The following is a 24,452-nucleotide window of genomic DNA, read 5'->3' on the forward strand; positions in this document are numbered from 1 at the left end:
TTTCTTTTGTAAGTTCTATTGTATTACATTTTTCAGTTTGGTCTGTGATCCACCATACCTGAGTTTATGTTAATGAGATGACTAGTGGCTGGAAGCCCCTACATAGTGTCAGGGTGGGACCTGGTTGCCAGAGAAACCAACCATGTGTTTAGGGAGTTGGAACTTTTCAATCTCCAGAGAGTGGAGTGTGTGTGTATGTGGGAACATATAGATGTTAAATTAATCACCAATGGCCAATGATTTAATCAATTATCTCTAGATAATAAAGCCTTCATATAAAACCAAAAGGACCATGTTTAGCAAACTTCCAGGTAGGTGAACCAGAACACACCTCCTTCCCAGTGCACCCCAAACTCCCTGGTGACAGAGCTCTGTGCTCAGAACCCTTCTGGACCTCACCCTATGTATCTCTTCATCTGGCTGTTTATTTTTTATCCTTTAATACCCTTGGTAATAAACCAGTAATCTACAAAGTAAACTGTTTTTCCTGAGTTCTGTAAGCTGTTCTATCAAATTAATTGAACCTGATGGGGAGGGTATGGGAACATCTGATTTATAGCCAGTTGGTCAGAAGCACAGTTGATAAGCTGCACTGGCATTTGGCATTTGAAGTGTAGGCAGTCTTGTCAGACTGGACCCTTAACCTGTGAGATCTGATACTATCTCCACATAAATAGCATCAGAATTGAGTTAAATTGTAGATACTACAGCTGATGTTTTTCGGAAAGGTGGAGAATTGCATGATTTGGAAAAAAATCTCATGCATTTTGTGACCAGAAATACCAGAAGGTATGAGAATGAGTAGAGTGTTAAGGAAAACAGGTATTTTCCATATTACCCTTTTTTAGTTTTCAAAGATTTGTATATTTCTAGTTATCTGAGAGTTTTTATAAAGAATGGCTGCTATATTTTGTTTAATACAACTAGCATCCATCAGTTTGTTCTCTATATTTATAGTTCAGATTCTGCTTTTTGTTTATTCATTTCTTAAAATTCCATTTGTGAGTGAAATCATACAGTATTTGTCTTTCTCTTATTTCACTTAGCATTATACCTTCTAGGTACACACACACACACACACACACCCCCCACATCTTCATCCATTCATCTATGGATGGACACTTGGGTTGCTTCCATATCTTGGCTATTATAAATAATGCTGCAATAAATAATAAATAATGGTGCATATAATTTTTCAAATTAGTGTTTTAATTTTCTTTGGGTAAATACCTAGTAGTGGAATTACTGGATCATTGGTAATTCTGTTATTAATTTTTTGAGTGTGTATATTTGACACACAATGTCATATTTGTTTCAGGTGTACAGCTTAGTGCTTTGAGAAGTTTATATGTTATACTATGTTCACCACAACTATAGATACCCTCTGTCCCATTACCTCACTATTACAATATCATTAACTGTTTTCCTTATGTTTTGTGTTCTATACCTGTGAGTTACTCATTCCATAACTAGACGCCTGTATCTCCCTCTCCCCTTTACCCATTTTGTCCAACCCTCTGCCACTCCCCCTCTGGCAACCATCAGTTTGTTCTCTGTATTTATAGTTCTGATTCTACTTTTTGTTTATTCTTTTTTTATTTTTAGATTCCATTTATGAGTCTTATGGTATTTATCTTTCTTGTTCTCACTTATTTCACTTAGCATAATACCATCTAGGTCCATCCATATTGTCTCAGATGGCATGAGACATGACATTCTTTTTTTGGGTGTGTAATATTACTATATATCTATATACTATATATCTATATCTATATAGATAGATATCTCACATTTTTCTTATCCATTTTTCTATTGATGGACACTTAGATTGCTTCCATGCCTTGGCTATTATTAATAATGCTTCAATAAACATAGAGGTGCATATATCTTTTTGAGTGTCTTCCCTGGGTAAATGCCCAATAGTAGAATTATTGGATCATATGGTATATCTATTTTTAATTTTTTAAAGGAAGCTCCATACTGTTTTCCACAGTGGTTGCACCAATTTACATTCCCACCAACAGGGCATGAAGGTCCTTTTTTTCCACATCCTCACCAACACTTCTTGTTTCTTGTCTTCTTGATTTTAGCCATTCTAACAGGTGTAAGGTAATATCTCACTGTGGTGTGGGCTTGAGAACCCTGGACTTGCTGAAGTTGCAAACTCCCTGTGATGATCAGATCCACTGGTTATGGCATCTGGACCCGCCCCTTTCAGTGCCAGTACCTCCAGTTATGGCATCCAAACCTGCCCCTTATGGTATCCAGACCCTGCTTTGGTCTGGGTTTTTAAGGTGGGCAGGGAGAGCATTTCCACAGCTCCTTGGTCCTTTAAACTGTGGCTTCTTTTTCTGTGTCTCAGCAGGACTAGGGCTGATATAGACTTGTAGATTCTGGGTTTGTTGTATTCATGAGTTCTCCAAGACAACTGGACAGGCCTGTAATGGTGTCCAGACTCTGCTTTGGTCTAGGCTTTTAAGATAGGGTAGGAATATAAACGGTGTTATTCTCTTGTCCCTCTGACCTGGAGAGCTTTCTGGACACTCCTCTGCCGCTTTGCAGAACTCTAGTCTTGTCCTTTTATATGCTAGTTGCTCTTTTAAATGGTGGCATTTGTGTGTGTGTGTGTGCCCAACGACAGAAGGATCTGTTCCTGGTCCCTCAGTACCATCCCTCCCCACTGCCCTTCACAGTGTTGGGGATGGAGGTTCCCTTTGCTACTGTGTTTCCATCTGTCTTACTGTTGTCTTAACATTCTCTATATCTTTGGTTGTTCAGTAGCATATACTCAACCCTCAGTTCTTTTTCAGGAGGAATTGTTCTATTAATAGGTGTAATTTGGTGTGTTCTGTGGAGAAGGGAGTTCAAAGTCTTCCTATGTCGCCATCTTGAACTCTGTTTTTAACTTTTTAATTAGAAAGCCTCCATACTGTTTTACACAGTGGCTGCACCAATTTTCATTTCCACCAACAGTGCATGAAGCTTCTTTTTTCTCCTCACCTACACTTGTTATTTCTTGTGTTTTTTGTTTTAGCCATTCTGACAGGTGTAAAGTGATATCTCATGGTGGTTTGATTTGCATTTCGCTGATGATAAATGGTGTTGAGCATCTTCTCATGTGTCTGTTGGCCATCTGTATGCCTTTTTTGGAAAAATGTCTGTTCAGGTCCTCTGCCTATTTTTTAATCAAATTATTAGTTTGTTTAGTTATATAGATCCTTTATATATTTTGGATATTAAGTCTTTATTGGGTATATCATTTGCAAATATTTTGTATTCAGTAGGTTGACTTTTTGTTTTTTTGATGGTTTCCTTTACTGTATTTTTGGCATATTGTAATTTATTTTCATTTAATTGAGAAAAAGCTTGGATTTCTTCTGATATTCATTTTTTGACCTATAGGTTATTTAGACATGTTATTTAGTTTCCCAATATTTGAGATTTCCAAGATATATTTATTCTTGATTTCTAATTTAATTTTCTTACAGTCTGAGAAGAAAATGTTACATGATTTTTATTGTTTTAAATTTTTTTAAGTTTATTTTATTGCCCCAAATAAGGCTTATCATAATGAATTTTCCATGTGTACTGGAAAATAATGTGGATTTTTCTGTTTGTTTTTTTTGGGGTTGAATTTTCAATGTATATCAATTAGGTAAGATTGATAGATAGTACTATTTAGTTCTTCCATATCCTTACTGGTTTTATGTATACTTTAAAAAAAATTGATTATTGAGAAAAGAATGTTGAAATCTCTAACTGTAATTATGGATTTGTCTACTCTTTATTTCAGTTCTATATTACTACTCTTTCTTTATTCAGTTGCTATATTCTAAATCTCCATTGTTAGGCATATATATATATATATATATATATATATATATATATATATATAATCATTATATCATTTTGGAGAATTGATCTTTTTATCCTTATGTGATGCCTCTCTTTATCCTTTATCATATTGCTTGTTCTGAAGACTACATTATCTAATAGAAATACGGCTACTCTGGTTTGATTTTCGTTAATGCTTTCATGGTATATTTGTATACCTATGTCTTTATATGTAAAGAGAGCTTCTTCTAGACAATATTTAGATGTATCTTGCTTTTTTTTATACAATCTGGCAACCATTGTCTTTTAACTAGTGTGTTTAGACCACTGATATTTAATGTAATTTTTAACGTAAGTGAATAAAAATTTACCATATTGCTAGCTATTTTTTTTATCTGTTCCCTGGGTCAATTTATTTTCTAATTTTGCTGCTTGTACTTTATTTAGTTTAGCATTTATGACTCTATCTTCTTTACTGACATTAATTCTACATGTTAAAAATAATTTAGTGACACCCTAGGGTTTACAATACACATTTAGTTAATCTCTGTTGATTTTTAAGTAGTTTTCTAGTCTTACCTATTCCCTTCTGGTACTCTTTGTTTTATTTTTTATTTTTTTAAATATTTTTTATTATATTATGTTAGTCACTATACAGTACATCCCTGGTTTTTGATGTAAAGTTCGATGATTCATTAGTTGCATATAACACCTAGTGCACCATGCAATACGTGCCCTCCCCAAGGTACTTTTATTATGTGGGTTTAGTTTTTTACCTAATATCATATTCCTTCTTCCTGAAGAAATTCTTTTAACCTTCCTTGAAGTGCCGGTCTGCTGGAAATGAATTCTCTCAGGTTTTTTTTAGAAATTATTTATTTTTCCTTTATTTTTACTAACATCTTTATTGAGATTAATTCATATAACAAAATTCATCATTTTTATGGGTGCAATTAATGGGTTTTAGTATATTAATAAAGTTGTGTAATCTTAACCATTACCTACTTTCAGAACATTTTCATCACCCTCTATAGAAACACTACACCCATTAGCAGTCACACCCCATTTCCCCTTCCCCTTCCCTCTATTCCTGGGAAACTAGTAACCTATTTTCTGTCTCTATGGATTAACTTATTCTTAATATTTCATATGGCTTTGTATCTGGCTTCTTTTACTGAGAAAAATGCTTTCAAGATTCATCCATTTTATAGTACTGAAGAATGATAATGATTAATAATAATAAACCTGTTATTGTTATTATTGTAATTTTTGGCCACATCTATTTTAGCCTCAGTAGTTTCCTTCATGGGTTTGTTTCTTTGGAGCTAGAATGCTTAGAGTCTAGTTTTCAGCCCAGGCAACTTTCTTCTCAAACCATTAAAATATGTTACTTCATGTTTAATCTACCTAATGTGTTGGTCATGCAGTAAAGTTACCTCATGGAAGAAAGTGTAAAAAATGAAATGGAAAAAATGTTATTTATTGAACACCTGTTATTCCTCAGGATTCGCATATACATGATTATATATAATGCCATAAAAACTCTGTGAGATAGGTACTACGTGATCTCCATTTTTATAAAACCATGCCCAAATTTGTGCAGTAAATAAATGTAAGTTTCAAGCCATGTTTCTTGGAATACATGCCGTATTCACCAGAACACATTTTATCTAATAGAATTTTTTTAAAAAATAGTGATATTTTAAATAAATAATATAAAATTAATTAGAGTATTATATTTCTTTTTTTTTAATTTTTTTTAAGATTTTATTTATTTATTTGACAGAGATAGAGACAGCCAGTGAGAGAGGGAACACAAGCAGGGGGAGTGGGAGAGGAAGAAGCAGGCTCATAGCGGAGGAGCCTGATGTGGGGCTCGATCCCATAACGCCGGGATCACGCCCTGAGCCTAAGGCAGACGCTTAACCGCTGTGCCACCCAGGCGCCCCAGAGTATTATATTTCTTGATAGGCTTACAGTGCCTAATCATGCATCACAATTATAAAATAATCATGATGAATTTACCTGAGCTCTGTGCTCTAGAAAAACTGATTGTCAAATAAATCCTCTTTGTCTTCCAGGAAAGAATTTACTTCAAAGATCGTCGTTTACCAATGTGACTTAGATACTTAGATAAGACTTCTGGATAACTCCCTTGTTTACCTAGGACAAGGCCTGACACAGATCTTCCAAATTCCCACTTTTTAACCTCATAAAAGATTAGCTGAACTATTTGAATTTCCTGATCAATGGGAACAAAATGCTTGTGAACTTGACCAAAATTTAAGCTTCTCTCCTTTCAATAGGACACTTAACTTTGACTTACTCTCAGCCTGAGCCAACATTGCAATGTAGAATAGCTCTTTGTAGTAGGGGTCTCCAGAAAAACAATTAATAGAATGTGTGTGTATATATAGAAAGAGATTTATTTTAAGCAATTGCGTCATGCACTCATGGAGACTGGCAAGTCCAAAATCTGTAGGATGGTCCAACCTGCTGGAGACCCAGGGAAGAGCTGATTCTATAGTTCAAATCCTTCTCCTGATAGAATTTTCTCCTTCTTGGAGGTCAGTCTTTGTTCTAAGTATGCCCTCATCTGATTGGATGAGGCCACTCACATTATGGAAAACAACCTGATTTACTCAAAGTCCACCAATTTGAATGTTAATCTCATTTAAAAATACCCTCATAGGAATAACCAGAATAATATTTGATCATGTTGCTGGACACTGCAGCCCAGAGGAGTTGACACAAAAAATGCCCCCTTTCTTAAGGGCCTCTCCTGAAAATTGGCTGACCACAAAGAAAAACCTTCCCTGATCAACTGTTAATCTTGGTTCTTTCTAGACTTGTTTCCTCTCCCTGGAAAAGAAAAGTCCTTTTCTGCCTTTTGAGAAGTCTGTGGATCTTATGATCAGAACATTCTCCTTATTTTACATAATAGTCCCTTTGCCTCTATTGCAACAGTCTTTTGAATAAAATCCTTCCTTATTTAAGTTCACATGTTTTTTATTTGCCATTTTCATGTAACACAGAAAAATTTGTGAATTCCAAATTAATGAGAGGATTATGATTCTGTTTTATTTTGGTGATCCCTGAATATGCTCTCGAAGTTGGTAGCTCCTTTATTGATTAAACACAACGGCATAAAAGCAGATGACTGAATGAAAGTCAAAAGTTCTAATGATTTTTTGAGCTGGGTTACAAATAACCTCTGACTAGACTTATGTACACTAAAGTTCTTTTTGAAATTCTGCTGATGGGAAATGAATATAAACTAGAATTAACCAATTTTAAAGCCTCTGCTGAGATTTATTCTTTGACAGTTGACAGAAATACTCAGAAATTAGCATTTTGGTAAAACCTTTATTTGCTTAAGATGCCTCTTAGCCAAAGAGCCTGTCTGTACAAAAGGATTAACCTATTGACAATGACTTTCTAAATCCAAACCCATTGAATAACAAGCACTGAATGTGTTTACCTTCCTAATACACCACAATTCACTAGGAAGCTGGCTTTCTTGAAAAGGTCAAATGCATAAAGAACTGAATTTCAATAAGAAGACATACAGAAATCTGAAGCAGAATGGGATTGGGTTAGTTGAATACAAACAGAAAGTTAATTATATGAATGTGGGTCATCTAAGTGGGTAACACTCTTTCCCACACAAAAACCCCACACTTTTTAAAGGCTATTTTGTTTTTTGGTAAGGCACTACTAGTTCACTGTCAGCATATTACTTATTTTCTTGAAATACATTATTTTACTTAGGACCTCAATAACTGCAGTGCTATTTTTACAAACCAAGTCTCAAAAATTCACTATGTGAAAAGACCAATAGTCTCTTTATGTATTGAACACTTCAGGTTTATTAAGTATGTCCTGATTTTACTACAAAAATTCTACTTTTCTACAAGTAGAACAAGAAACGAAGAGATTGATGAATTGATGAAATTATAGAATTTAATTTTGACTTTTTCCTGGGCAACTCCTACCCTGAGCTGATTTTTGTAGTTCTGTTAAAATTGATTTTTAGTATAGTAGCTTCAACTTATCCATGATTTCTCTTTCCACAGTTTTAATTACCCATGGTTAACCAAGGTCTAGAGCAGATGATCCTCCATCTGACCTATCACAGAAGGTTGATAGTAACCTAGCGTTACGTCACAAGGCCTATGTCATCCTCCTCACTTCATCTCATCAGGTAGGCATTTTATCATCTCACATCATCACAAGAATCATGAGTACAGTACAACATATTTTGAGAGACCATATTCATACTTATATATTGTATTTATATTGTGTATACATATATATATTCATACAATATATTGTTATAATTGTTCTATTTCATTATTAGATATTGTTGATCTCTTATTGTGCCTAATTTGTGAATTAAACTTTATCATAGATATGCATATATGGGAAAAAGCATAGGATATATAGGGTTCAGAACTATCCATGGTTTCAGGCATCTACCGTGGGTCTTGGAATGAATCCCCAGTGGGTAAGGTGGGGGGACTATTGTATAGGTAAATTGTGCATATGTCCAATATGACTATTATAATGCATTCTGAACAGATGTTTATCAATATTGGTCATTTAGGCTCATAGTAGCAACTTTAAGAAAAAGTGGTTGATTTTTAATTTTTTTAACTAGCCTGTGGTTCAGAAACACTAGCACTTCTCAGGGGAAAAAAAAAACATTTCAAGAACTGTAAACATGTCTCTTTCCTGTGACAGTTAAAAGGCTTTATAGTGCTTTTCCAACTCAATGGTAACCAATTTAGTGCTTATGTGATAATATCCGGAGCTCTGTATTTGGATAGTAATTCCTCAAGAGTTTTACAGAGTAGAGATTAGAGTCATTTCCCCCTTTTAGTAGACTCAGTTGTGAGAATATATTGTGGGTTGCATTATATACCTAGTTAATACAATTATTTCTTCTTCTGTAAGTTACTGGACACCTCAGTGTAGACAGGACAGAGTTCATGTTCCACCATAAAAAAGACACCAATAAAGTTAAAGACAGTGAAAGTTACATGTCACACTTACTAATCAAGTTGTATATACTGTCCGTCACATACAAAGATGGTATCACTGAACCCCCTCCTCCCTAAAGCATGCACTTTGAATTATTTTCCAGGTAAGGAGATATGCCTATACTGAGCCCTCCCTTGTGACTACTAACACATGGTTTTGAATGAGCTGGCTTATACGAAGGGTGGAATCTATAACCCTGAAATAGGGACTTAAAACTTTTAGTTTGTGAACAAATGAAATCATATGAAACAAATGCCGAATTTTTGTTTCTTTGTCACTGTGTTGTAGAGTTGAGCTAACTTGTTCAGACTATGATGATTAGGGGATCAAAACTTCATCTTTTGGTCTTCTTTTTATTTGGCTGTTTATACTTTTAAAAATAAACTAATTTTCCAGGTATGCCTTATAATATTGTATAGATTCTATACATCTTAATAATGTAAACCAGTGCAGCCAATGTGGAAAACAGCATGGAGTATACTCAAAAAGTCAAAAATAGAATTACCCTATGATCTATCAATAACATTGCTGGGTATTTGTCCAAAGAATACAAAACACTAATTCAAAGGGATGCATGCACCCTTATGTTTATAGCAGCACTATTTACAATAGCCAAAGTATGGAAGCAGCTCAAGTGTTCATCGATTGAAGAATAAAGATATGGTGTGTATGCACAATGGAATATTATTCAGCTATAGAAAAGAGAGAAATCTTGCCATTTGCAATGACATAGATGGAGATAGAGAGTATAATGCAAAGCAAAATTAAGTCAATCAGAGAAAGACAAGTACCCTATGACTTCACTAATATGTGGAATTTAAGAAACAAAACAAATGAGCAAAGGGAAAAAAAAAGGAGAGAGAGAGAGAAACCAAAAAACAGACTCTTAACTATAGAGAACACACTAATGGTTACCAAAGGGGAGGTGGGTGGAGGGATGGGAGAAATAAGTGGTGGGGATTAAGGAGTATATTTGTGATGAGCGCAGGGTGATGAATGGAATCTTTAAATCACTGTATTGTACTCTGAAACTAATATAACACTGTATGTTAACTAGAATTTCAATAAAAACTTAAAAAGTATTTTTTATGGAATAGAAAAAATTTAAATGATATAACATTAAATGGTTTTAAATTTAGAAAATATTTATTTGAAAATATTAAAATATTTATAAAATTTAATAAGAACTTAAACTGCTCTTCTAATCATTGAGGTTTTTATGCTTCATAGCATTATGAAGCTTCAAAATTACCAATTTTATTTCAATGACAAACCTTATTTGAGATATGCTTACACGCACACACACACACACACACACACACACACACTCACAAGGAAAACTCAGTATTTTAGACTTTCTACCTGGAATATTTGCAGATAGAAAATGATTAGTAAAATTCTCCCTCAGGTGTTCTGATCTGTCCAATACCAGCCAGGTGTTCTGCCTGCACTGTGACCTACTTATACTTAAGAAGGTAATAAATATGAAATGATGCACTGCCCTATTTTGTCCTTCTGTTACTCATATTCTAAAGAAGAATATGTAGCAAGTCTTGCTACATTGTTGAAGTCAGTGGCAGTGTTGCTGACAAATCATCAGACAACACTAGCAGCTTATAAGTCCCTGCCAGTATATAAAGCATACATGAAATGTCAGTAAAACTTCTGCAAAGAATAAAAAAATTCTCTTCATTTTAGTAATAAATAGGTGTTCATTAGATAATAACTGACAATCAGATTCCTCCTGCTTATTCGTAACTGCCTAAAAGTTATTTTTTAAGATTTTATTTATTTATTTGACAGAGAAAGAGAGAGCACAAGCAGGAGGAGTGGCAGGCAGAAGGAGAAGCAGACTCCCCGCTGAGCAGGGACAGGGACGCTGATGCTGGGCTTGATCCCAGGACCCTGAGATCATGACCTGAGCTGAAGGCAGACACTTAATACATTGAGTCATCCAGACTCCCCTGCCTAAAAGTTATTTTTATATCTTCGTTTATCTATATAGACATAATATATGAATTTTTAATATGAGAGCATGAGTAACATGGAGCCCAGTTCTCTTTTTATTTCTAATATCTACATTTTCTGTTCATTTAGATGTTTTCGTATTATGAAATGCTGTCCAATCAGTAACATTAGCCTGGTTTATAATTGCTATAAATGTGCCATATAAGTGCAAAAAACAATATAAGAAGGAAAACTAAAATGTAAGCATTAGGAAAATTTAAAATTATTTTAAAAAATACAGCAACAGGGAGAGGGAGATTCATGGGAACTTTTAAAATGATAGGACCCATTGGATCATAAATAAGAAGACAAAACATACTGAACTCCAGATGGGAGATGTTTCAAAATGGAATACTATAGTTACCACCCACTAATTTATAAGAACTGTCATTGCCATCATCCCCAGCAACATATCTATTTCAGAGTAAGAAATTGCTCTTACTCTTCATACTTGGAGGAAAAGGACTGGAGCAGGTAACTTCTTTCAAGGTTAGATTGTAAGACATAATTATCTTAAAACCAAGAGTATCATCATAATGGCAAATATAAACTATAGAATTTAAGATTACATTCAAAAGTATTCGTTGAATGATTTCTATGGCTTTGGGTCTGAATTTGTTTACATTTGGGAGATCCAGTTGTTTTAAAATCAATTCTGTTACGTTATCCCTTTGTGATAACAAAATGATATAAAATTGTCAAATTCAAATTTGTTCATATGTCAGCTAGTAACCAATTGGCTCCATGGTATAGCATATAATGAATATAGAAAACATTTAATAAGAGCTAAATTATCCTTTTCTCATTAAACATACAGTTGTGATTTAGGGTATATACCAATGTTTCTAATGTGGGACAAAAAGGTAAGGAACCAACTCATACTTCACATCATTTTTCTGTAACTCATAGCATGGAAAGAGCACTGAGAGTCAGCAGATCTTGATTGTAGTCTTGTCCTATTCTGATTGTGTGATCTTTCTGGGAGTTTTGAGTCAAATCCCTTAGGTTCCTATCCTAAGAGTGATTCAGAGGCTCTGTTTAGCATGTTTGCATGCTAAACCCCATTAAACCTGAGAAAGAGTTCTTTCGAATAAGATGTTCTACATCTCAGGCACTTTAGTTAAGTTTTGTTAGAGAAACACTCAAAAATAAGGTACAGGCTTTTCTACATTTTTCTGTGATCATTTTTACGAAAATCATTCTAACTACCTAAGGTTGGTCCCACACTGAGGTTAAAATAGAGAAAGTTAATTTTCTTTTCCTTTGATATAGTTTCAATTTAACATTTCTGTGAAAGTATGCCTATATAATAGCCAGAGTTTCAATTTCAGGACACGAACAGATCATGTTTTATTATAACAAATTAAGCAGAAAACACCCATCTTGAATTTGTTGCTTGTCATAGCAAAGAATATGAAGAATGAATTAGGACTTATTATTTCATAGAGTAACATGTATCTTAATGTACCAAGAAAGAACTAACACAAAAAACATGATTAACATTTATTTTCAAGTGGGGCGCCTGGCTGGCTCATTCGGCTAAGTGGCTGTCTTTGGCTCAGGTCACGATCCCAGAGTCCTGGGATTGAGTCCCCAGTTGGGCTCACTGCTCAGGAGAGAACCTGCTTTTCCCTCTCCCTCTGCCTGCCACTCTGCCTACTTTTGCGCACGCTCTTTCTCTCTGATTCTCTCTCTGTCAAATAAATGAATAAATAAATACATAAATAAACAAATCTTTAAAAAAATATTTAAGCAAGAAAATTGTTTGACTAAAAACATTCTAGCATGAAGACCTCCATTTTGTTTTCATACCTTGGTAGTAAAAAATGAAACATTTTCTTTCAACACTGCAACACTATCTTAACACCTCCCCATTCTACATTCCTAATTCTGCTGTTCTCTTTTCACTCCATTTGTGGAGTAGGTCAACCAGGCTTTGGAAAGAATTAATAGAAACTATGGGGTATTACAATTGAAAATCTCATATAATTTATTGGGAAGTTTGCAATCCAATGAGAAAGACAAAAACCACACAGCCACAAAGATGCACACACATACATGCCTACACACAAAAATATAAATGACAAAGACTCAAAATACACCTAAAAATATCAGCTACAGAGATGCAGACATGTTAAATATGAGACTTAGTTAAGATGAAAGTATTCTCAGAAAATACTACAGGTAATCAACTGATTAAAATTTCTGCTAAAATGCTGCTATTAAGAAATGCCACATGTTAGCTTACATAAGACCTATCATATACTGGTAATAGGTATTGGCTTGTGAAAAGATTGACTAAGGCTTTGTTGATAAGTGCAGACTGTGAAATTCTAACATGCTTGTGAAACTTAGATTATCATTCACTAAAAGTTATTGTGGACTGCAATAAAATGAGATCTTCAAGCAAGAAATGATTTAAGTTGATTAAAAAAAGATGCAAACAGGGCCCTAATTGATGGATTTGATAATTGGTCTTTCCTACTTGGATCCTTGCCCACCCTGTCTTGCACTGAAGTGGTAAAAGATTGCCATTGGAATGGTCATAAGTTTTCATGAAGAGAGTCATTGTAATGAATGTTTTAAAACAAAGAAGAAATATAAGAGGCTGGTATGAAAAAAATGACATATTATTTTAGATAGGGAAAAATGCTTCAGATGGGGATTCCATTTGTAATATACCAAAGAAAGAAAGTAGTTTTGCTTTGAGAAGAGACTAAAAGCTAATGGATGCTAAAAGATGGTAATGCTACGTCTGTATCTATGGGGTAAAGACCTAGTAGTGCAATTGCTGGGTCGTAGGGTAGCTCTATTATACAATGAAATATTACACAGCCATCAGAAAGGATGAATACCCACCATTTGCATCAACATGGATGGAACTGGAGGGGATTATGCTAAGTCAAGCAGAGAAAGACAATTATCATATGATTTCACTCCCATGTGGAACATAAGGAATAGCGTGGAGGGCCACAGGGGAAGGGAGGGAAAGCTGAATGGGAAGAAATCAGAGAGGAAGACAAACCATGAGAGATTCTGGACTCTGGGAAACAAACTGAGGGTTTCAGAAGGGGGAGGTGATGGGGTAACCGGGTGATGGGTGATGGGTATTAAGGAGGGCATGTGTTGTGATGAGCACTGGGTGTCATACGCAACCAATGAATCATTGAACACTACATCAAAAGCTAATGATGTACTATATATTGGCTAATTAAACATAATAATAAGAAATGGTAATATTTACTCCTTGCCCTTTAACTACTTTGCTTCATTTTAACTACATAAGCCATACGTACTCCATTTAATAATTAAAACTATACAGCCATATATAAAGAAATGCTTAATGGTTTCTTCTTACCCAAGTATCCCCCCTCCCTACTGTCCCAACGTAACAAATGATAACAGTTTCTTGTATAACTTCTACATTCTATCCTATGATTGGCCAACTATATATACACATTTTCATTTTTTTAAAAATTTTTATTATGTTCAATAATATGAATTATATTTCTTTGGAAGTGTCTTCTTGGAACTATTTGGTGGGAGAATGGTAGAGGTTAATGTAGAATCTGGCTGAGATAATTTTTACATTAGCAAAACAGGTGATGACTTTGTTACCAATGTTGACAAATATATCTGATGGCAATAGATGCTGAAGGTGATTTATGGCTTGTCACCAGCACTTTTGGTGTGACAATATAGAAAAGCTCATATTTTATTCTGTTTTCTATCTACAAGATAGAAGTTGCTATTTTTTTTATTTGAAGAGAAAATTCCAAAGATGATATTTGAAGAGTATGACGAGTTTCAGTGATAACAAAAATAGAATGGTTTGAATGGCTCTTCAGTGTGGAGGCTTTCCCTTTTTCTTTCTTTCTTCTTTTTTTTTAAGAGGGGAATATTAATAATGGTATGATATATTGAAAGAGCATCTAAGATAGAACATGAAATTCAAATCACTGAGAACTTGTAAGTTCATGAATTACAGAAACATAATTTGGAAAACAGAAGGGAAAACTTTGGAAACGGGCTAATACAATGTGAAGGCTGTAGAGCACATGATTGGTTTCTTACATTATTCTAAAAACCCCCACTAAATGGAACATTCTTTAGAAATGAAAGCCTAGACAAAGAATGAAATTGTGCAATTACAAATGACATGTCATTCTTATCTATGACTTTTAAATGAATAGCAACTGATTATACCTATGGATTTCACTTTTAAGAATAGTAATATCACTTTGTAATATGTGAAAGAACTTCTATTCCAACCATATATGATTAAAAATAAAACTCGAATACTAAAAAAATAATAACAATCACCAACCGGCTTTACAAATACAGTAGAAAGCAAAGAAACTTCCTTTTAAATCCTTGATGTAGCCTAAATTTTCATTAGTTCTAACAATTAAAGTTTTTAAATTTATTATTGACAAATCAATTAGAAAACCCATCATCATGGGATCGCAGTATTTAATAACTTCATTGCCAGCAATAAAACACTAAGTATCATGCGATTGTAAAGATGTCACAAAACTAACAGAATTACCCAAAAATTATGAAAACAATTCAAAGTTCATGGGATTAGGGAAACCACAACCTCTACAATAAACAGAAAAACTTATAAAAAAAGCATTCTTGGTGATTCTAGAGAGATTAAGCAGGGAAAATTAAGACTATTTCAGTATCATTTCATTTATGCATTTACTCAACCAACAAGTAATGAATAAATGTTAGCTGTTATGAAATTTTTTTAAATGCGTTGTTTCTGACTTCAAGAAGTTGAAATTGGTAGGAAAGAAAAAACTGCATAAAAAACATACAATGAGTATAATATGTTATGGAATGCAAGCACCATGGAGACAGAGGTAAAAATAAAATACCCGGAGGAGAGGAATACTACTTCCAACTTGCTGAAGTCTGGGCTCCTTGGGAAGCAGACTCTGAGACAAAGATTAGCATGCTGGAATTTTATTAGGACATTCTTTCAGAATTTATACCTTTTAGGTGAAAGGAAGGAAACAAGGTTGGGCAGAGATGATGGATGTTAATGAGGCTTATTGTGGTGATCATTCTTCAATATATACAAACATCAAATCATTGTGATGTACACCTGAAACTAATATAATGTTGTATGTCAATTATACCTCAGTTTAAAAAGGGAGAAGTTGGGCTGCAAAAGTTATCCTCAGAATAAAAGTCTGAGTTAACCTGACAGTGTTCTGTGAAACTAGGATGACCCTTCATAATTGTTCAGTTTGAATGAGGGGAATGGGCATTTATATTCCCCTATCTACAAGTGATTGGATGTAGGGACATGCCCTTGTATGACTAGACTCTCAGATAAAAGCAATTCCTGGATAGGAATGTCAGCCAGCAGTCATGGGCAAGGGAGTGGGAATTTGGGAGCACATTGTAATGTCCACTACACAGCCCAAGAGGTCAGAGTATTAGAACTCCAAGGAACCTTATTAATTACTAATTATCTTTTTAAAAAGATTTTATTTATTTATTTGACACAGAGAGAGACAGCCAGTGAGAGAGAGAACACAAGCAGGGGGAGTGGGAGAGGAAGAAGCAATCTCCCAGTGGAGGAGTCTGATGTGGGTCTCAATCCCAGTACGCCGGGATCACGCCCTGAGCCGAAGGCAGACGCTTAACGACTGAGCCACCCAGGTGCCCCTAATTACTAATTATCTCATCCAACCTAATTATTTTTACCTGATAAAACAGAGAGTTTAAATTACTTGTCCAAGGTCACAGAGCTGGAGATCAAATTGAAGCTAGAACTCACATTATTCTTTCCCTTGTTCATTCTGATACACCTAAAGCTTTCCCTATGCAAAGAACTAAAACAAGCAAGAGCAAACAAAATAAAAAGGAAAACAAAAAACTAAAGCTGAGACATTCAACTAATTGGAAGACAGCAGGAAAACTGTATCTGACTTTAAGTAAATAGTTGCTTTATAAGTAAACCCCTTGTAAATACATCTTAAGTTTAAACAAAATTTTTCATGAATGTATCTAACAACACTATATATTAGTAAAATACTAGGGTTCCCAGTCACTGACATTTTACTTTAGATTTCTTCTTCAGGAGAAGCCCACTGTTTCTGGCTCAGGGAGGAGGAAAGAAAACATTTAACAGTCAGAGAGAGTGTTATAAACTCTTACTTGTGTTATTTATCTCAACTCTCTTGACTCAGTCCCCCAGCAATCTCATGGTAGTGGCAATAAACACCCAGTGGGAGCTCATAGGAGTCAAAACTTAGTGGGGAAGACATTTTCTTAAAATGTACTGTTTTTCCCCCCCTTATTGTCCACTGCTTGACTCTAGAAATAGGTGCTGTTGCAGGAGTATGTGGAAGACTGGGGTAAATAATGACCCAGATTCCTGAATAGAGGACCAGAGTGGTGAGCTTCAGGAAACCAGTAAGTTTCAAGAATAGTCTATTACATTCACTTTCATATTTTCCATTTCTTTTGGTATTCCTTCATTTCTGATGTTCCAGAGTTTTATTTGGTATCATTTTCTTTTGCTCAGAATATATTTCATTAGCAATTCTAAAAAAAGTCTTTTGATGATGAATTTTTTAAGTTTTACTTCATCTGAGATTGTCTTTATTTCACCTTCATTCCTGAAAAAATAGAATTTTGTCTGACAGTTGTTTTCTTTCAGAACATTGAAAAATATTATGCCACCTTTCTTTGACTTCCATGGTTTCTGATGAGAAATCCAGTCAGCATCATCCATCATTGTATTAGTTTGCTAGGATTGCCATGACAAAGTACCAGAGACTGGATGGTTTAAACATCAGAAATTTATTTTCTCATAATTCTGGAGGTTGTAAGTCTCAGATCAAGGTCTTTGCAGAGTTAGATTCTTCTGAGACCTTTCTCCTTTGCTTGTAGATGGCCATCTTCTCCCTGTGCCTTCACATGGTCTTCCTTCTTCATGTGTGCCTATCCTTTCCTTATTTAAGGACACCAGTCGTATTGGATTAGGGCCTAACCATATGACCTCATTTTACCTTATTTCTCTAAAGAATCTGTCCCCAAATAGGGTCACATTCTGAAGTGCTAGAGGTTAGGACATTTACATACATATTTTTGGAAACACAGTTCAGGCTATTCCATTCATTTATAGATAATGCTTAATTTTTACCGGGCTTTGTTCAAAAAAATTTTTTTTGCCTTTAGTTTTCAGCCCTCTAATTTTGGTATGTTTGGCTTTGGTTTCCTTTAATTTTCTGTAGTTTACTGAGGTTCTTGAATCTACTTGGATATGTTCCACTTGTGAGCTGCTCTGTGGTCAAACCCAGTTTGAGACTTGGGTTGTAGTCTATATAAAGTATATGGAAACAAAATTTATCATAACAATATATGTTCCTTAAGAAAAATACAAATGAAGGGGTGCCTGGGTAGCGCAGTCGTTAAGCGTCTGCCTTTGGCTCAGGGCATGATCCCGGCGTTTCGGGATCGAGTCCCACATCAGGCTCCTCTGCTGGAAGCCTGCTTCTTCCTCTGTCCCACTCCCCCTGCTGTGTTCCCTCTCTCGCTGGCTGTCTCTCAGTCACATAAATAAATAAAATCTTAAAAAAAAGAAAAAAAAAGAAAAATGTAAGTGAAGACAAAAATGTGTAATTAAAAATGTGTAATTCCACTATACAAAGATAATAGACTATTGAAATTATGGAGTATATCTTTCCTTGCCTCCAGTTTCTTTTCTCTCTCTCTGTGTCTCTGTCTCTCTCTTTCTTTTCATCTTAATATGTTGGATCTGTTTTTGTTCTCAGCAACATCCCACCAGCATCTTTGAAAAACTCAATACTTTCCTTTTAATATTTGCATAATAATCAGTTGCATATGTGTGTCAAATTTTGCTCGAATTGATAAATAACTAGGTTCTATTTTTCACTATTAAAAACCACACTCTATCCTTATCTTACAAAGAATATCCTTATCACTAGTACAAATTTTTATTTTCATTTATTTATTTGTTTGTTTATTTTTTAAGCAATTTAGTTAACATACAATGCAATATTTGTTTCTGGAGTAGAAATCAGTGATTCAGCACTTACATACAACACCTAGTGCTCATCACTAGTGCCCTCATTAATACCTATCACCCATCTAGCCCATCCCCCACCCACCTCCCTCTATCAACCCTCAGTTTGATCTCCATCATTAAGAGTCTCTTATGGCTTGTTTCCCTCTCTCCTTTTTCTTTTCTTTTCCCCCTTCCTATGTGTTCATCTGTTTTATTTTTTAGATTCCACATATGAGTGAGATCATATGACATTTGTCTTTCTCTGACTGACTTATTTCACTTAGCATAATACACTCTATCCTGATCCACGTCATTGTAAATGGCAAGATTTCATTCTTTTTGATGGTTGAGTAATATTCCAGTATATATATATATATATATATATACCACTTCTTCTTTGTCCATTCATCAGTAAATGTACATTTGGGCTCTTTCCAAAATTTGGCTATTGTTGATAATGTTTATATAAACATCAGAGTGCATGTACCTCTTCAAATCAGTAATTTTGTATCCTTTGGTTAAATTCCTAGTAGTGCAATTGCTGGGTAGTAGGTCAGTTCTATTTTTAACTTTTTGAGGAACCTCCATACTGTTCTCCAGAGTGGCTACATCACTTCGCATTCACACCAACAGTACAAAAGGGTTCCCCTTCTCTGCACCCTCGCCAACACCTGTTGTTTCTCGTGTTGTTATTTTTAGCCATTCTAACAGTTGTGAGGTGTTAACTCATCGTGGTTTTTATTTGTATTTCCCTGATGATGAGTGATGTTGAGCATCTTTTCGTGTGTCTGTTAGCCATCTGGATGTCTTCTTTGGGAAAATATCTATTCCCGTGTTCTGTGCATTCCTTAACTGGATTATTTGTTTTTTTAATGTTGAGTTAGGTAAATTCTTTGTAGATTTTGGACACTAATCCCTTATCAGATATGTCATTTGCAAATATCTTCTCCCATTCTGTAGATTGCCTTTTAGTTTTGTTGATTGTTTACTTCACTGTGCAGAAGCTTTTTATCTTGATGAAGTCCCAATAGTTCATTTTTGCTTTTGTTTCCCTTGCCTCCAGTGATGTCTGGTAACAAGCTGCTATGAGGTCAAAGAGGTTGTAGCCTGTGTTCTCCTCTAGGATTTTGATGGTTTCCTGACTAGGATAAATTTTTAGAAGTAAAATTGCTCCCTCAAAGGAAACATTTTAAAGACTTCCTGTTTTTCTTTTTACTTTATACCAGGTTGACCTTCAAAGTATGTACAAATTTACACACCTAGTAATGATGTATAAAAGTTACTGTTTCTTCATCATTGCCAGCAATTCATACAAATATTTCTTTCCATCTTTGTTAATATGATAGGCAAAAGTTGAAACCTTGCATTAATTTTATTTTCTTTAATTTCTAATGATGTTGAATATTCTAAAATTTCATTTTGTTTCTACATCTTTGCTTCACTTGAAATTTATTTTACTATAGGCTGTGAGGTAACTTAAGTCCTTCCAGATGGCTAGCCAATTATCCCAATATTATTTATTGAGTTATCTTTCCTTTCCCTAGTGATCTAAAATGCCATATTTATCATATAGTAAATCATATCTTATACTTAATTTTGTTTAAGATACTATTCTATTTTATTGTCTAGATGCCCAGACTGATTCCAGTACTAACCCAGTTAGTTACTTCATAAAATAATTTACTGTTTATGAATAATTATTCTAAAAATTCCCACATTATTCTTGCCTATTTTTATTCCAAAAAAACTTTACAATTATTTTTTTAGTTTCTAAAAATGTCCTTTTGAAACTTTGATTTATATTACATTAAATGTATACATTAATTTGTAAAGAATTGCCAACTTTTGTATATCAAGTCTATGAATATGCTATATTTCACCATTTAAAAATGTTATGTTATATTCTTATATGTGGTTTTGATGTAAAAATAAGAAGTGTGTCATAATACTCAAACATATACCAAAACGTTAATTCTAGGTATTTCTATTTTGGGGGGGTTATGAGGTGTTGTTTATTCCATGAAATTTTTTACAACAGTTTTATTGATATACCATATGATTCACCCATTTGAAGCATACAATTCAATGATTTCTTAATATGTTCATAGGATTGTACATCTATCATCACTAATTTTATAACATTTCCATAACCCCTAAGGGAAACTTCATACCCAGTAGCATTCACTCCCTATTTATCCTCAACTCCCATAGTATTAGGCAATCATTAATCTACTTTCTGTGACTATAGATTTGGCTATTCTGAACACTTTATATAAATGAATTATATTTTATGTGGTCTTTTGTGATGAGCTTCTTTTACTTAGCATGTCTTCAAGGTTCATCCCTATTATAGTATGTATCAGCACTTCATTCCTTTAAATGGCTGAATAGTAATCCATTATATGCCTGTACCACCTATTATTTATCCATTCATCAATTAATAGACATCTGGGGGTTTTTTGGCTTTATGGCAGTTATGAATAATGCTACAATGAACATCCATTAACTAGTTTTTGTGGGGGTGTTTGCTTTTAATTCTCTTAGGTATATACTTAGGAGTGAAATTGTTAGATCATATGGTAGCTCTATATTTGACTCTTTGAAGAAATGCCAGACTGTTTTTCAAAGTGACTGCACCATTTTAAATGATCACCAGAAATATATGAGGGTTCTGATTTCTCCAAATTCTTGTCAACACTTGTTATCATCTGTTATTTTTATTATAGCCATCCTAGAAGGTGTGAAGTGGAATGCCATCGTGATATCTTTACTTAATACTCTATAATGCTTGCGGGGTGCCTGGGTGGCTCAGTTGTTAAGCGTCTGCCTTGGGCTTGGAGTGTGATCCCAGAGTCCTGGTATTGAACTCCGCACCAGGCTCCTCCGCTGGGAGCCTGCTTCTTCCTTTCCCACTCCCCCTGTTTGTGTTCCCTCTCTCGGTGGCTGTCTCTCTCTCTGTCAAACAAATAAATAAAATCTTTATAAATACTCTATAATGCTTGCATACTTTTTTTAACAGTAAACGCCCCCATATTTATAAAAACAAAATATTGTGAGATGAGTACTCTGGAAACTGGAAATAAATGTTGACCTCTGTTTACATGGTGTCGTGAGTCATCTCTTAGTAGGCGAACATCAAGCGATCTTAAAACGGACATGTTTATAGCCACCGATATGCAATTGTATGTGAAGAAAAATAATATCACAAATTCCAATGATATTTTTTGACTTTTTGTTTTTTATTTATTTTTCATTTTAAAGATTTTATTTATTCATTGGGGGGGAAGAAAGCATTCATGTGTGAGCAAGCAGGAGCAGGGGGAAAGGCAGAGGGAGAAGCAGACACCCCACTGAGCAGGGAGTCCAACATGGGTCTCTATCCCAGGACCTGGGTGGAAGGCAGATGCCTAATCGACTGAGCCACCCAGGTGCCCTGATATTTTTTGACTTTTTAAAAGGAAGCTGGCAGTTCTTTTTTTTTTTAAAGATTTTATTTATTTATTTGACAGAGAGAGAGGGACAGCCAGCGAGAGAGGGAACGCAAGCAGGGGGAGTGGGAGAGGAAGAAGCAGGCTCCCAACAGAGCAGGGAGCCCAACGCAGGGCTCGATACCAGGATCCTTGGATCATGACCCGAGCTGAAGGCAGACACTTAACTGAGCCACCCAGGTGCCCCAGGAAGTTGGCAGTTCTTAAATTAACTTTTTAGCACCTCTATTAGCATGTCACATTTCTGTGAAACTTTAAAATGCATTTTCAGAGATTGAGGATTATCATCAGTAATCTCATTCTTAAACTATTTTTTGCTTCCACCTGATTTTCATTCCTTTCATTAATTCATTTTATGCTGAGACCCAGTGTCTAATATGTGAAGACCACATCTATATCACATCAAACATCTTTAGGACAATTATCTCTGCCTTTCTTGCATTACCCCTGATTTGTGTAAAGAGACAAAGTAAGGGGTTTTATGATGCAGATTGCCCAAATATAATAAATCCAAACATGGTACTTGAATTGCTATCTAATTCAATGTGTTGTAACAAAATAGCTGAAATAGCTGATGCAGGTATATTCTATCTATATCTATCAATCTATAATAACTGGAGAATATTGACATTAGTGTAACTTCAGATTATAAATCAATATAAAATTGCATTGATTGACATTTTGTTAGTTATGGTATATTCTGTCTATAAATTCACCTTAAGTTTTTGAAACACAAATGAGGAAAAAGGAAGAGGTGTTTTCAAGGTTACAATAGGTCTATTTTATTTAGTGTTGGCAGCAACTGCCAAATCATCTTCAGGGAAGATGTTTTTTTCTGTTTAGGAAATATCCAAATAGGCAACTTTATCAAATATAAATTAAGTGCACCTCCACATGCCTTTAGAGAGACTGTAAAGTCTTGGTAACCTGAATGTGATATCAAATATTTTAATTTGTTCATGCAAATTCCTGTGTATGCTTCAGATTGTGCAAGATTTTGTGGTTTGCTTTTTGAAGGAGAGATAAAAGTGGAGAAAATAATTTCCTGGGTGCAGACAAATGACAAAATGCTTTGAAAGTTTATATTGATTGAAAGAATGGTGCTCTGAGATTAATGGGAGACAAAACTCTAACATGGCAATGGAAAATCCTTTCGAGAAGGCTTTAAGGTACGGAGACATTGCCTGAGGGGAATCAGAACAGGAAAGGAAACAGTGCAGGCACTCTTAATGAATAGATTGTAACATAAGGCACCCCTCTGAGGACATGTAGAAATAATAGAGTACTATTGTGGAGGTGAAGGGATTTGGATGAGTCCAAATAAGCACAATGCTTTAGAGCATTGCTGTCCAATAGAAATCTCAGTGATAAAGAAATGTACTAGATCTGTACTGTCTGATATAATCTAGTAACCACTAGACAAAATGACTATTAAACACTTGAAATGTGCCTGGTGTGATTGAGGAATGAATTTTTAAATTTAACTTAATTCTTTGTTTTTTGTTTTTGTTTTTTGAGAGAGAGAGAGCACGTGCATATGAGCAAAGGGAGGGGCAGAGGGAGAGAGAGAATCTTAAGCAGGCTCTGTGCTCAGTGTGGAGCCTCAAATGAGGCTCAATCTCACCACCCTGAGATCATGACCTGAGCCAAAATCAAGAGTTGGATGCTTAACCAACTGAGCCACCCAAGCGTCCCTAAAATAATTCTAATTATTTAAATTTAAATAGTTATGTGTAGCTAATTGCTACTTATTGGAAAGAGTAGGCCTGGAATATTTAAAGTAAGTATGACATCATATACTTAAAAGTAGTAGAAACATGAACATTTCAATTACATGTTTAAGATTGAGTCATAAATTGGACTGAAAATGCATCTTTATATTATAGTAATTGGTAAAAAACTTTTTTAAAACTATGTCATTCTCCACTGCCTGTAGAATGAAATTCAATATCTTTAGCTGAATATACTAGGCTTTCCAAAACTCACTCTTCCAGGTCACCGCACTAACCTTAAGTCCAGCAATCTTATAC

This window comes from Ailuropoda melanoleuca, chromosome X (assembly GCF_002007445.2).
Source record: "Ailuropoda melanoleuca isolate Jingjing chromosome X, ASM200744v2, whole genome shotgun sequence".
In the NCBI taxonomy this organism is placed as follows: Eukaryota; Metazoa; Chordata; class Mammalia; order Carnivora; family Ursidae; genus Ailuropoda; species Ailuropoda melanoleuca.